Source organism: Pithys albifrons, chromosome 8 (assembly GCF_047495875.1).
Source record: "Pithys albifrons albifrons isolate INPA30051 chromosome 8, PitAlb_v1, whole genome shotgun sequence".
NCBI classification, from domain to species: Eukaryota; Metazoa; Chordata; class Aves; order Passeriformes; family Thamnophilidae; genus Pithys; species Pithys albifrons.
In genome coordinates this window covers 33,187,696-33,202,187 of record NC_092465.1, presented here as the reverse complement: position 1 = coordinate 33,202,187, position 14,492 = coordinate 33,187,696, and the positions used below count along the sequence as shown (strand labels likewise).

General features: G+C 38.1%; 1 protein-coding gene across 2 annotated transcripts in view; it reads right to left on the bottom strand.

Annotated features, from left to right (window-relative positions):
- The window catches only part of CALCRL (calcitonin receptor like receptor), a 66,253-nt gene extending 52,153 nt beyond the window's left edge, over nucleotides 1–14,100 (bottom strand). For both annotated transcript variants that reach the window (XM_071562257.1, XM_071562258.1), the window contains exon 1: nucleotides 13,874–14,100. The gene's annotated coding sequence lies outside the window, so the exon portion shown is untranslated. The remainder of the gene's footprint in view (nucleotides 1–13,873) is intronic.
- Nucleotides 14,101–14,492: the final 392 nt, after the last annotated feature.

Genomic DNA, 14,492 nt, shown 5'->3' with positions numbered 1-14,492 from the left:
TTTCTTGAGTCTCTCACCTATTTATAGCAAACTTATGAACATAATTTTTATATGCAAATATTTCCTTGGAGCAGCTGTAGCTATAGATAGGTGCTAAAGGAGCATACGAAAACACCTGTAACTAAGTAATAATAAACTTTAAAAGCTCACCCTAATACATTCTGTTCCGAGTTGTGCTGACCAATGCTTTTTCCCCCTCACATTCATTACATAGATAAAGAGATTTTCCTCCTAAACGGCTAATTAATTTAAACTAATCTCATTATCAAAATTTGTTTTAGGGAAATATGCATTCTAATGTCATAAATAAAACTTAAGCCACACATATTTTATTAGTTTACATATTAAAGAAAGAAGGAACCACAAACAAAAGAGACCACTGGAATATATATATTGGTCCATATAGGTAATGTATGTTTTTCTTTGAATGATTATGTTTACTGATTTCTATCAGTGAGAGATGAGAAACATTTCCAGTGAGCTCAATCCTACTACCCTGAGAAAAAAACAAGACCCAGCAGCAGCTGCTTGGCAGGACGCTGCTAGAATGATAACATGGTCTCTGAGCGCTCTTGTCCAGCCCATGGAGTTAATTGCTGATGAATACTAACACAGCAATAGCACTGAACATTGCTTCACCTATAAAGTCTAGCAGACAAGCTGTTTGCTCCTGGTGCTCACTGCTTTGATGCAGAGCTTTGCCCAAATTGTTGCTGTATGTATTGTACTGGTGGAGTAGTATTTGAACTAAGAACTAAGGAGTGGACTGCTTCTAAAGCTATGAAACACTTGCATCTCTCAAAGCTTTGAGGGTAAAGACAATTTGATATAGCAGTAACATGAAACTCTGTACTGAACCTTCTTAAAACTAAACAAATAAAAATCTTTTTGTTAAAAAATATCCACCCACTGATTTGATTTAATCTTCATTAGTGATCCAGCTATAATCAGAAAATTAGTATGAACTGGTTTTACAGTTCAATCTGTAAAACTGTCATCACCCTTCAGTTCAACAGACTTCTGTTCATAAAAAAGTGACACTTATTTCTAAGAGAATGGAGGATGAGCAATCCAAATTAAAACAAACAAACAACCAACAAACCAAACCAACCAAATGAAAAAACATTAACAAGGCAAGGGAAAAAAGAAAGAAGCTAAAAATGTGCAAAACTCTTTTTATACAGAGTGACAAAGGAAGACTAGCAACCAAAAAAAAACCCCTTCAACCCCAAAGCACACACACAAAAAACCCAACAAAAACCCCCAAAATAAAAAAAAACCAAACCCAACCAAAACAACAAAACCACACTACATCAAAAAACTCAATCATGAGCTCTGCTGTAATTGAGTGATTGTATAAGTTTCTACACTTCCTAGGATAATGTTCTAGATTTATTGAAAATCTGGGCAGGAATCTCACAAGAACAGGCTTTCTGATCGTATTTTAGTTACTCTCAGGTTCTAAGTCTGCCAGACATAATGCAAGAGCAGCCTTTCTCCATAGTATTTTTGTATTTGGATTCCAGTTCCAGCAATTCCAGAGAAATTGTAGAGGTGTATGAACTTAGAGAGGGATCAGCAACAAAACTCTCTTTCCTCATTCCTCACTATAGCCTGAATTTTGGGGAAGACACAAGAGAATTCTGATTTAATTTGAATGAGTTCACCCTTTTCTAGTTTTGAAAAAAGTATTAATCAGTGCTATTTAAAACAAACACCTGACAGGATTTGCAGCTTTATTCAGTTTGTTACCAAATGCTTTTCTAATAAAGATCAAGGATTTCTGTCTGTCTTGAGCACTGTGTTGTGACTTCGCGCACAGGATTCCTGCAACTTGCAGATATGGCTGGTAAATAAAACAGGATGTTACAAAGGTTACCTTCCTGACACAAAACAAGGGAAATACTTAAGTAATTGGAAGACTGTGAAAAGGGATCTTCCATCAGTAACAATAATAGCATACTTGCTACATTTTGGAAGGGATAAAAAAAGCAATGCAACAATTGATTTTCTGTTACTCCTTAATGTTGGCTACAAAATAGAGGCAGTTACGTTCCTGCAAGTGAAGATACAGCTAGAATCTCCACATGTGTATCTTGCACTTCTTTGCCAATGATGCAGCTTAGAAACAGGTGTTCTGATATCCATGCTCTCAATGAGTCAAGATAAAGTACGTTAAAAGGTTTACTGAGGGAAGAAGGTTCTTGGCTCAACCACCCTTTGTATTATCCATATAGGTTTGCTGAGCAAGGATTCATCTATGCTTTGTTCTATGACAGTTTATACCTTTACATTATATGGGGAGAGAACAGTAAGTTCTTCCAGAGGGTTGCAGAGAAGTGGAAATCCTTCTCCGAAAGATTTTGAGACATGGACAACTTTGGAAAGGCAGTAGTCCAAGAGACAGAGCACAAGAAAAGGAATGGAGTGAAGACATATTTAGTTACTATGCAGAGATTGTGGTAGGTGAAAAGAGAGTTGATAGGATCAGGTGGAACACAAAGGAAAGGAGAATGAAAATAATTACACTTCCTTTTTTTTTTTTTTAAAAATAGCTTTAGTTAGAAAACAAGGTAGATACTGGGAAATTCTCAGAAGCAGAAGTGTTTTGTCTTTGAAAGCTGAGGTTCTGCAAGACTGGGGCAGGAAAGGTCGTTGAATCCTTTCAAACAGACAGCAGTTGCTTGATAACTTGGAGACCTTCCTGTTAAGCCCAATGGGCCCCAAACACACAGAATCCATAGGACCCATGACATCTTCAAACACTGGAAGCTATTAACCAAGTGCCCAGTGTCAGGAAACAACTATGTGTCTGTGACAAACTGAGTTCATTCCCCACCACAGGTTTGGAACTAATTTATTTTCTACTGAAGTATGCTTACAATCTCTCTAATCAAGAGAAAGACTTTCAGCAATCAGCTGAAGGTTATCCCTTTGGAAACTCCCCCAAAATTATTTTTATCCAGATTTGAGATTCCTTTGCTGGCATGACATACACCCAAGAAACTAGTACTCTTTCAAATGGTCACTGGTCACCCACTAAGAAAACACAGCTGATGTAAAAAATCATCACATGTAATCCTTTTGTCATGTTCAATGCTCTAAGTATGTAAGTGTTTGCTTAAAAAAGTTAAAAATGGATTCTGTAAATCCACATATATTTCTTGGAGCTTTTTAAGTTTAAAAAACTGCTTGCATTCATCCAGATAAGATCATGTGGTATTTTAGGAGAAACACCTTAGCTATTGTGCTGCAGTTAATTATGACATAGTTATTGTTGATTGGCACTTATTAGGTGTTTTATTTTTACACCAAACCGTGCACACTGCCTATCCTGTATCATATGATACATGAATAGGTTTTGTTAACAAGATACAAATAACATTACGTGTGGCAAATAACTACTGAGCACCCTCTATGTCTCGCATTTCAAAAGGAGTAGTAGTGTGGACACAGTGGACAAAAGACATTTCCTCCAACACATATGTACTCTTCAATATTTTCCTCCTGGTCACTACATTTCTTTTCCCCTCATTTATAACTCCCTTTAAATTGTTGCTGGATTTGCAAACCTTTGGCCTTATTTTGTGCTCTGAATGTCATCTGTGGAATTTCACTCTGTATGCGGACTGTGTAAGTATGCAGACTGTGTAAGTGTGCTACTTGTGACTTCAAGGGGTTTGTAGGATTGAAGACTCAAAAGCCAAATTAGTCGGAGAGCTGAGGATATGTCTCTAATGAGCCATTTGTCAAACTGGATAAAAGCTGTACAGCTTGGAAAAGCTTTCGATGAGTAGCATTGGTTCAGATCTCACTCACTGACATTTCGTGTCAGTTAATATGTTTTATACTCTGCAAGAACCTCACTCACATGCATAGCCCTGCTGTGGCAACTTCCCACCCGTCCTGCACTCGCATGCGAAGGACAGCAGCAACAAGGCAGTCTCTGGATATTGGGCTGCCAGACTTCCCCCTCGCAGCTCTGCTAACCTCAATACTGACCCACAGTGCCCTCAGTTTTCCATTCCCTAGGCTCTGTTACACAAATATAGCCCAGTATTCCAAAATGGGCTGTGTTTATTCCAAGAACACAAAGATGACCGTTTTCACATCTAAGAAAATGATGTGTCTTTACTAAAAATTGAGACATTTTCATACAACGCTGAAAACAAATGCACTTTCCATCAGCATTCCAAATCCTTGTCGACTGGCTTCCAGCCTATTCTACAAATCCCTGGATACAAATCCCAAATTCATGTCTTCCCAAATTTGACTGAATACTCGCTTGCTTCAACTCCTTTTCTCACATTAGCTGGAAACCTTCTCAAATGTTTGCAACTGTGCCCATTAGTGGGTGTCCTTCAGTTACAGAATTGCTAATTTAATCACACATCACAGAAACAGGACCTTCAAGTAGGTGCTATTTCTTATCTTCACCTTTTTTATCAAACTGAATGTTTGGGTGCCAAGTGTTGGAAATTACAGAAAATACCCTGCATGTCAAAACGCAACACTGTGAATAAGCTGCTTTCTTTTCAAAATCCGAAAGCAAAATGTGTTTTCTTTTAAGTGATCTATCTAAACTTTCAAATACAGCAGCCCATCCCAAGTTTCTGTGATTTCATTTTGCTAAGTAAACTAAAGCTAATTTGCAGTTTGATAGTGCAAAAAAATTTCCAATGATGATAAATAAATACTGAGTGCTTACAAAAATCTATAAATTTATTATAAATATTGAAAAGCAGCTTTCCCCAGAGCTGTTAGGTAAGATTTTTATTTCATCCAATTGACCTTTGTTAGCAAACAGGCAGTTCATAGCCATACAACACTAATTAATAATAGAGTGCTGACAAATGAAACAAGCTGGTAAATATGGAGCTTGTTCATAACAAGATTGCACAAGAAAATATACTGTAATGACCCTGTCTGAACATCCTGTAATGGCCCATTGTTCCTCTCTATTACTGTTATTCAGCAATTTTTTTTTAATAGCGGATGCATGGCAGCAAAGAAACCCACGCAACATGGCACTGCATGTGCACAAATCCTGCCCCATGCTGGACATGAGTAGATGACCCTGGCACACAGGGGAGGCGTGAGTGGATATGGAGATTTACAAAACAACCCCACATCTTTGCATAACTCTGATAAGACAAATGAAAATATTTACCTATTAATGCCTGGAGACATATATAGGTAAGTATAGGCATTTTTAAACACCGAGAAGATAGCAGAATAATTTTACCCATGAAGGGGAAATGACAAGAACAAGAATTAATAAAGGAAAATCATCGATTTAAATTCTGAGAGATCACAGAGTGTTATAGTTAATACATTTGAAGTTAACATGGCAGAGAAATAGGAAGAATCCTTCCATTGTATAGCTGAAGAGGAGATGTGGCAATAAGTATTTCCCATGTGTGGCAACTGTATGTTTCACCTTCTCTCTGTATGGGAAAAGATGAGTTAACTCATCACCACGGTTACCAGCATCCTTAACTAGATCATGTACTGAAACCCAGCACCTGTTTTTGTTGCCAAATTGAAATACTGAGTAGACAAAGAATTTACTAACTGTACTGTGAATTCATGTCATGCACATAACTGCAAACACAGATTTCTCACCATTTAAAGGAATCTCTCTATCAAAGTTTGACTGACCACAGAACACCTGATTCAGCTTTGCCTCTGCAACAAATCATGCTAAAGGCAACATTGTTCTATTTACTGGTTTGTTCACAGTACTTTCCTATGCAAACAATACTTTAAGATTCAGATTTTTTCCTTTATGCTTTTGTCATTCCTTCCAACACTTTGTCTTCCTTGCTACCAAGCTTCATTTTTTTTATTGTTAATTAATGCTCAAGGAAGGAAAAGTTGGACAACTGTCCTGTTTAAAAGCTGTAAATGTTTAAAAATATGAAAGCTCAGAACTCTATGAAACATAAGGGTAAACAAATTGCAAAAATTAAATAGATCAAACCAAACCTCTGGGTTAAGAATTTCCACTTTCCTTTATGGTATAGTTCTATTTTTGAACATGTCTTTGGTTTGGCTAATGTGCATTCCCTGAGGAAGCTGAGTTATCCCAGGTTTATCGTGCCAGTCTGTCCTCGTTGGACAAGATGTATTTCTGCATTAACTTTTCTTCACTTGCCTAATGTGACTTAGAAAGCTGTTGGTCCCTGAAGTCTGCTTTGAACCTGGACTCTTTTGGTGCTGACTTCACCCTGGCTGCACACCTTAAGAGATGGCAGGATACACTGCCATGCTCTGGTGCCCCAGTGCCCCCACAGAGCCAGCACAAGTATTTTGCCATCCTTCCAGCAAACCCTGAATTACTGCCATGTCCTTCACTGGTCTGTAATGTGACTCTAGGAAAAGCTTAGCATGTCAGCAGACTATTTTATCTCTGTGGCTCTAAATAAAAAGTGTCCAGATGAACCACACTGGCTGACTTCTTCCCCTGGATTGTGTGTGCAGTTTTCAGAAGAGAGATCTTATCTAGAGAAAAAGTTCTACTTTTACAAGCTCCTCTGAAATCAGGCAGGGGGTGGGGGTGGGTGGGGTGGGGATGTAGGTGTGTGTGTGTGTGTAGGGTGGAAAACCAAAGCCCAGCAGCTATCCCAGTGGATCATGCTAAGAGGTTAAAAATATCTGAATGATATTTTCCTACCTATTTTCCTAAGTAGTCTCAAAATGCTGATACAGTGCATTCAGCATGTAGGACTGGGGGTACAACAGGCTCCTGTGAGACCATGCTGTGACTTCCACAATCAGTTCAATGATGATAATGTCAAGAGTTGAAGACTGATCAAATCACCTCCTTTAGTCAGAAACTATGAACTTCCAGAATGAGAAAAGAAACCAAATTTTAAATTTATAAAATGGATGTACTCCAGACAGAACTGTTTAAGGTTCCAATCACAACCACTACTCTTGTTTTGACAAAACCTACATTGTGACAGCAAACAGATATAAAAAAAATTCCTATTTCCACTTTGTTCGCTGGTGTGTAATTTGTGACGATATTAACTACACTTATGACATAACACTCAGAAAATTATAGAAGTGATAAAATCTTTCAGATCTCTCTCAGTGAAAATTGATGGAGGAAGAGATTCCGCAGCTCTGTTAAGGCAAGGAGGCCACTGCAATAGCACCGTTTAATTTGATGGGAATTCTTACTCTCATTTACATTGGTTTCTAAAGTTATTCTTTTGTAGGACTATAATTTTCCCTGTTTGTTTTCAGCAGAAAGGCTTTCATTTCCTGGTGCAAATACACAATTAACAGATTAGAAGCATTAAAAACCAAAAATCCCTATTTTTCCATTTCTTCCAAAACTGAGAGAAAAAATCCAAACCAAAACAAAGGAAAACCAAACCCTCCCCCCAAGCTGCACACTAAGCTGGCACCCCCATAACCACACCAAAGGCTACCATTCAGTTTAGTGTCTGAGGGCTTTTCTCCAAGTGCCGCTCGCTGCACACAGAAACAGCACAGTCTTGGTGGCCTTCAATGCATTATGATGCAATAAACAGCACATTTAATAAAGGATAAAGAATGAAGAATGGTGGCCATGCAGAGAGTACTTGCATAAGCACTCAGGAAAGAGCCTTAATTCAGCTTTCCTGAACTTGTTTAAACTAACTTTTCCTCTCCTACATACTAAATCAGCTTCGTACAGGTTACCTACTTTGTTAGAGTACACACAGCTGCTGTTCCTCTTCAAGGAAGGTGATTGTGAAGTTCAATATATAGTCATTTATAGAAAGGGTTCCCACCCCTACTTTCCCCTTCCAAGAATCTGGACGTGTGAAGACAGACATTTCTTTGAGAGGAAGGATAAGGCAGAGGTTAATTTCATCTGCATGAGCCAGTATAGGATAAGCTTTTTGGAAATATTGTCAAGCCACATTCTTAATGCCTGGCAAAGTGACTCATTCAGAGTCATCACAGGAAAGGAAGTTGAATAGAATCAAAAAACGGAACAGGATGGGGGCTTAAACAGGAGAAAGAAGTGCGAGAAAGGAAACTGGATTGTTTAAAGCAGACTGAGGTTACAAGTTCTAGAATGAGATTATTCTTTAAATAAATATATAAAATAAATATACATTTAAAAATATATACACATGCATGCATATATAAAATATATATATATGTATGCAAGTATTTACCAACCCCAGCTTCTTTCTATTTGAAGAGGAACTTTTATTTCTGGGTTGTCTCCCAAAGCTGCCTGCTGAGGTGTTTGTTTCAGTTTGATGTGGCATTAACACGGTGTGGAAAATACACAAGAATCTCCTCTAGAAACTCATACATTTTTAACAACCATGTTTCTACTCAACACAATGGGGAACTCTCAGAATATGGAGTTACACACTCATGTAAAAATCCACCCCAATATAAGAAACACATAATTATACCATTCCCTAATGAAACACCGAGTAATAAACAAGACACTATTTTTGTCCCCACCAAAAAGGCATCACTGATTTCTACTAGAAACTTGGTGCAACATGGAAAGGTTTCTGTTCTCCAGACTTTGGAACCTTTGGATGATTAGCCACCTAACATGTCAATTTTAGCTAAGTCAAACAGCATCAATGGGTAGATTGTTGCAATAAATCAGTTGCAGCAACCTACTACAGAGAATCTCCTCAACTTCATCACATCTGGAAACATGCTGCTTGTGCAATAGAATGCCCAGTGACTAAAGGAATAATTTTGGTCCCTGAAGAAGATGACAAAAACAGTTTTTAATATCATAAAGGCAATATTCAACTGATTCACAGCACCCTATATTTACTTGTGAGTAAAACTTCTGATCGCAAAATCCAGTACCAATGATTCTGTCATTTTTCATGTTCAAAGGGATACACAGAAAGAAGGATACACCCATTAGAGCATATAACTAAAGAAAATAAACTTCAGAGTTAAAGGGGTATGCATGCTCAAAAAGAAAAAAAAATCCCAGAGAAATGTACTAGAATAAATAATTCAAAATCCTCCCAAGAAAAGTTTTTCTCTTTATATAACATTCCTTATTTAATCCCCAGAGTGACACCTGCTGGATTTCACTAACTGAAACTAAAGAGTAGATATTTCTATTATACAGAATATATCAGGATAATAATTGCAAAAGTGTTCAATTTTAATAAAAGGTTGTACAGTATAATATTTTTCCTTCATTTAGGGCAGTAAATAAACACATAGATGCAACCACACAGGAAGAAGTATATCAACTAAAGCTTTTACTGATTTCTGAAGAGTATATTTTTATATTTCTATTTAGGAAAGACACACCATTTGGTGACAAATTATATTAATTTCTGATAATACTAATATGAAAAAAATACTTTTAAAACCTAAAAACCCACAAGTTTTGGTATAACAAATATGTTCTCAGTACATTTTTTTTAAATTTCAATTTAATGAAACTCTAGCAGAATTATCAGTATTAAAACAATATAAAATTGATTAAAATTAACTTGCAAGATTGTACCACTGAAATGATGAAGAAAAAAAGTGAGGGGGAAAACTAAATGGTAATTCAAGAAGTGACTTTATGTCCACAAATGTAACAAGGTAACACAGTTTTCAAGCTGGGAATTATCAAAGAATATGTGGAAAAGATGGTGCAGTTTTTAGGAACAAAAAAGATATTCAGCCTAAACACAACTGATGGTATATCACAGTATATGAGGTAAGTGCTTTGGACATAGTAATAAAAAATAAAGATAAAAAAATCACTAATTGACGTGTTTGACTCCTTGTCCATGGTATTACTGGCAATGGTATGGGCTTCATTAAACCAAAACCATCACTGATTTTTTTTGGGGATACCTTTTAAATAAAGCCTGTGTGACCCATTCATAAGCCGAGAAATACAACACTGTTTGATCTTCTAAAATTCAATTGGTATCTTGACGGTCAGCTAGCTTATTAATGGCCAAAATTGTCAGAAAAGTCTTGAGTGGCATCTAGGCTATTTTCAGAAGAGGGATCTTATCTAGAGAAAAAGCTGTACATGTACAAGCTCTTCTGAAGTAATTGGGGGAAGAAAAAGAAAAGGTGACGGCTTCAGAGACGCATGCAAATTTACCCAAGCTGAGAATCTGTTCTGTCTTGAAGAGAGAATGTTTCTTCTCTCTAGATGTTTCTTCATTCTCTTGGAAGTCTTTTTTTGATGCATTACAGTCAGTTAAGTGCACTTTAAATGCATCTTTCTGAAGAAAAGCAACTCAAAAGAAATCACTTTTGGACACAGTATACTGTAGAAATGATTGAAAGTGTTTGCACAGAACCAGGGCAAAGGATGACTTTGCTGGGAAAATGTAAACAGTATAAACAAACTTGGAAGACTAAGGCATGAGAGAGGACTGCGAAAACAAAACTTTGAAAATGTGTAAGTTAAGCCTTTCAGTTTTGCCCAGATTCTAAAATAGAACAAAAAGTATTGCTAAGAAGAAATGCTCTAATGGAACTAAACCTCATAAGATCTTCAACTGTACCACAATAACTGTAGAAGTCTCCATTAATATAACAGACAAGAAATAGGCTATTTTCTGAGTCTCTTTGCACAAGCAAAACATCAGAATTGCCATGAGTACAAAAAAATAAAAATAATGGGTTGTGCACACCAATAGAAAGCCTTCTCCATTTTTTTTTAAATACTAAAAGGAAACAACATTCAAATGTATTCAGTTGAAAATATTAACACTTAATATTCATGGTTTTCTAAACAAAGTACGAGGTTTAGGATTAATTTACTTTGAAAGTCTCTTTAGGAACATACATGTTCTCTGTACACTAGCAATAATAGATGTCAGCATGATACAAACCTGCAAATATTGTACATAGAAATAATATATATATATTTATAGGTCTAATACACAAAAGCACATATATAAACACACTTACTTTTACTAGCTAAAAGTTATTTGTTTGTCAACTCACAACAGTTTTGGTAATAGGAGTATTGATTCCTGCTCGACACAGCAGTATCAAGGATATAGCTAATTCCAGAGTGTGGACCATTTGCTGCACCAAACACTTAAAATACTTCCCAGCAACAGAACAGCTACACAAGCAACTAAGAGACTCTTTTCAGTAAGTGTAAAGCTTAACTGAGGAAAGTGCTGCACATGAAACTCAATGGCAGAGCTACACAAGCTTTCAGCACAGAGGTGACCATGACACTGAGGTACCGCCAATATTGTGTGTGTGCTCCACAGGAGTGACAGCTGACCAGAAGCTTAGAAGGAATTTTGGTAGCAAATCAAGAACACCATAACCACATTGGCAACAGATGGGAACAACTTCTTAAGGAGAAATCCGCTTTGTTTTCCTAACTGTAGACTTGGACTTCTCATTGGAGAAATTCCTTAAACTTCTTTAATAAATAGCTTATGTTCAGCATTTGTCACAGAATTGACTAGACATACACTTTTCAAGTATCACTGCATACACTGTATACACAATTTTATTAAAAACATATCAGTAGCAATAGTTTCTTCCAAACAACTGTGGTCCAGTTTGAATCTTTCAGCTGCATGACTTTGTGGAGCCTTGTGGACCCAATTCTATGTGCTGGAATACTATTGGAAGCAGCTGATTACCTCGAATGTACAGAATAGAGAACCTAGTTAGTAATTCTACTGGTGGCAAAGGAAATTTATTAATGTGCTTTCTTCCCTCGGTTTTGTTCTTAATTTTATCCTAGTCTAAAATCTGAACTGCAGTACCCAGACAGCCCACAGAGCAATCCTGCACTCCCAGAGTAGGTCCCTTCACTGAGCCAGGTATTACATTATTCATCCAGAATGAGACATGCAGATCTGTGCTTTTCAACTAGAACACTCCAAAATTATAGGAGTTACCAAAAAGCAGCTGCCAACTGACTGCAGAACACAAGTGCCTGGATGGGTGACACATGTATAATTCCTTCAACAGAAAAATACCCACATTTCAGAATGTCTTGCCCTTTGACAGTCAGTGGAAAAATTCTCACTGGCTCTCAGAGGCTCATGATTTCAACAGTAGTGTTGTGTTAAGAAAAGTCTACTCAAAGGGACAAACACTACATTTGTTAACACAGAGAAAGAAACCAACTGATCAGAAATTTAGGGTACAGTAATGCTTGACGTTGACAGGACACTCATCATGCAATTCTTGAACTTGCAGTTAATGCTGTATGTTCAGGTACTTAGTTTTGCCCTGTAAAAAGTGCAGCCACACTGTTCTACATCACTGTCAAACCTGCAAACACGCGTACACCTGGCACTTCCTATGTGGGCACCACAGCCTACACTAGTTACTTGGGAAGAATGAAAAATAACAATCTAAATCATTTAGCTGAAATACTTCTGAAGACTGTTGTTCCTACTGCACTAATCATTTATACAACATGAACACCTTTTATCTGAAATACCATCTTCTTAGACTTAGTATCACCAAGTGCCTTTTGTGCGGAAGATTTTCAAAGTTGGATAAAGGCTTTGGAATTGCTCCTATATGCAGCAGTTTGAGAGTTTGAACAGACCACAGAAGAAAATACTATGAAAATATGGATCATTATTTTTAATTGAGAATTGCAGATAGTACCACAGCATGTGCACTTTGAAAGAAGACACGCAGATTCAGATCTGATCGTACTCATACTTGTCTAGATCTAGAGCATCTCCTTTCAACCCACTGAAAGGACCTCAGATTCAAAGCACATCACTGATCTGAACAGGTTGAAAGTGTTATATGCATTAGTACTGCAAATGAATGACAAGATCCCCAGTAGGCACAGTAGGACTGGAAAGACTCTGCATTGGCGCAATTGTAAGAGCAGCAAAGTCCATCCCCAAGGTATCTGGCATTTGTTCTTTTTCTTTTTTAATTATTATTTCATTCTTGACCCTTATAAACTGTATAGATAACTAAATGATTCACTGTAGATCAAAACCAAGTGTGATTTATAGCCTAACAAGATGTATTTTCTGATTCTACAGATACATTGCTTACACACATGAGCAAATTACTAGAATTAGCAATCTCAGTATTGCAACTGTATTTGTAAAACCAGAGGCTATCTCATCTGTTTTGGAAAGCTGAAGAAGTGGCAAGACTTTTTACTGCCTATCAGCTGTTACTTGAAAGCACAGAATCGCACACTTACCACTGTTAAATAGTTTCTCAAGAAAAGGAACTAGCTGACAATTACCTGCCAATAAATCAGCTTAGTGTTTGCGGTTAAAAACCTCAATAACACCCTGGCACGCGTACAGCCTTCAAACCCAACCTAAGTTTTCCTCAAGCAAACAGCAAGTGCAAACAAAACAGAAGCTTTACCTTTTTTAGTTGTGTAACTACAACACAAAACCTAATTATGAAACAACTGAATTATGACCTTCTTCTGGCACAATAAGATTAAGGAAATAATCAGTAAGAAAACCTACACCACTTTCTCACCTCAGCCTCTCTTGAAAGAGCTGCAGCTGTACTGAGTTGGTCTTAAGGACCCTTTTCAAGCCAATGAGTCTCTAATTCTCTCCAGATGCAAAGGCAGAAATTTGGTTAGCTAATATTAGAGGTTTGAGACAGAATCGTCCAAGTGCTGACTAGGGCATTTTATCTCCTTTTCTACCTGTATATCCTATGAAGGATAGCTACAACAACACCAGTTATAAAATCAGCTCAATGCTTAGCTCACAAAAATAAACGAGGGTTTTCCTCATACCCTTCTCTCCCTGCAGATCCCGTATCACATGCCGAGGTTAATGTAAAAGCATTGCACACACGCGTAACTATCAATGCATTCAGATGGCACAAAACTGTTGTTCCTGGGTAAAACAATGAAACTATTTCGATCAGTACTCACCACTCTGAGGTTTTACGAGAATGCTTTCAGATAAAGCAGTGAGATGTCTCGTTCACTCCCTCGCCGGCCAAATGAGAGCGCCGGGAGGCTGGTGCTGCCGCTGGGTATAATCCAGTGCCCGCGGCGGAGGAGCGCAGGAGCGGCGAGCAGCGCTGCCGCGGGAGCGCCGGGAGCGTGTCCGCTGGCAGAGCGGAGCGGCGGCAGCAGCGAAACATCAGAGCTTCCTGTTACATCACCCGACCCCGCCTGCGGCCGGCGTTAAGTTACTTTTCTTTTTCGAATGGCATGTGCCGGGGAAGCCAGGCTCCTCTGGCATTCGTGTCCAGGAGCGGGGAGATGCCCGACCCGTGCCATCTGCTCCCTGACAGCGCCGCGGCGGCTCTGCCCGCACCTTGCCCCAGGGCGGCTGCAGCTCCGCACCCCGAATGAAAGCTGGTGCTCTGAAACCACTCGCAAAACACTCGCAAAACACTCGCTCGCTGCTTTGTTGAAAAGAGTAGACCGCTGGACCTGTCCTTTCACGTATCGAGCCAGTGAGATTCGTCCTCCTCCAACTAGACCCAGAGAAATAAATTCGTTTGGACATTTATTGAAAGACAATAAACAAGAGCTACATTCC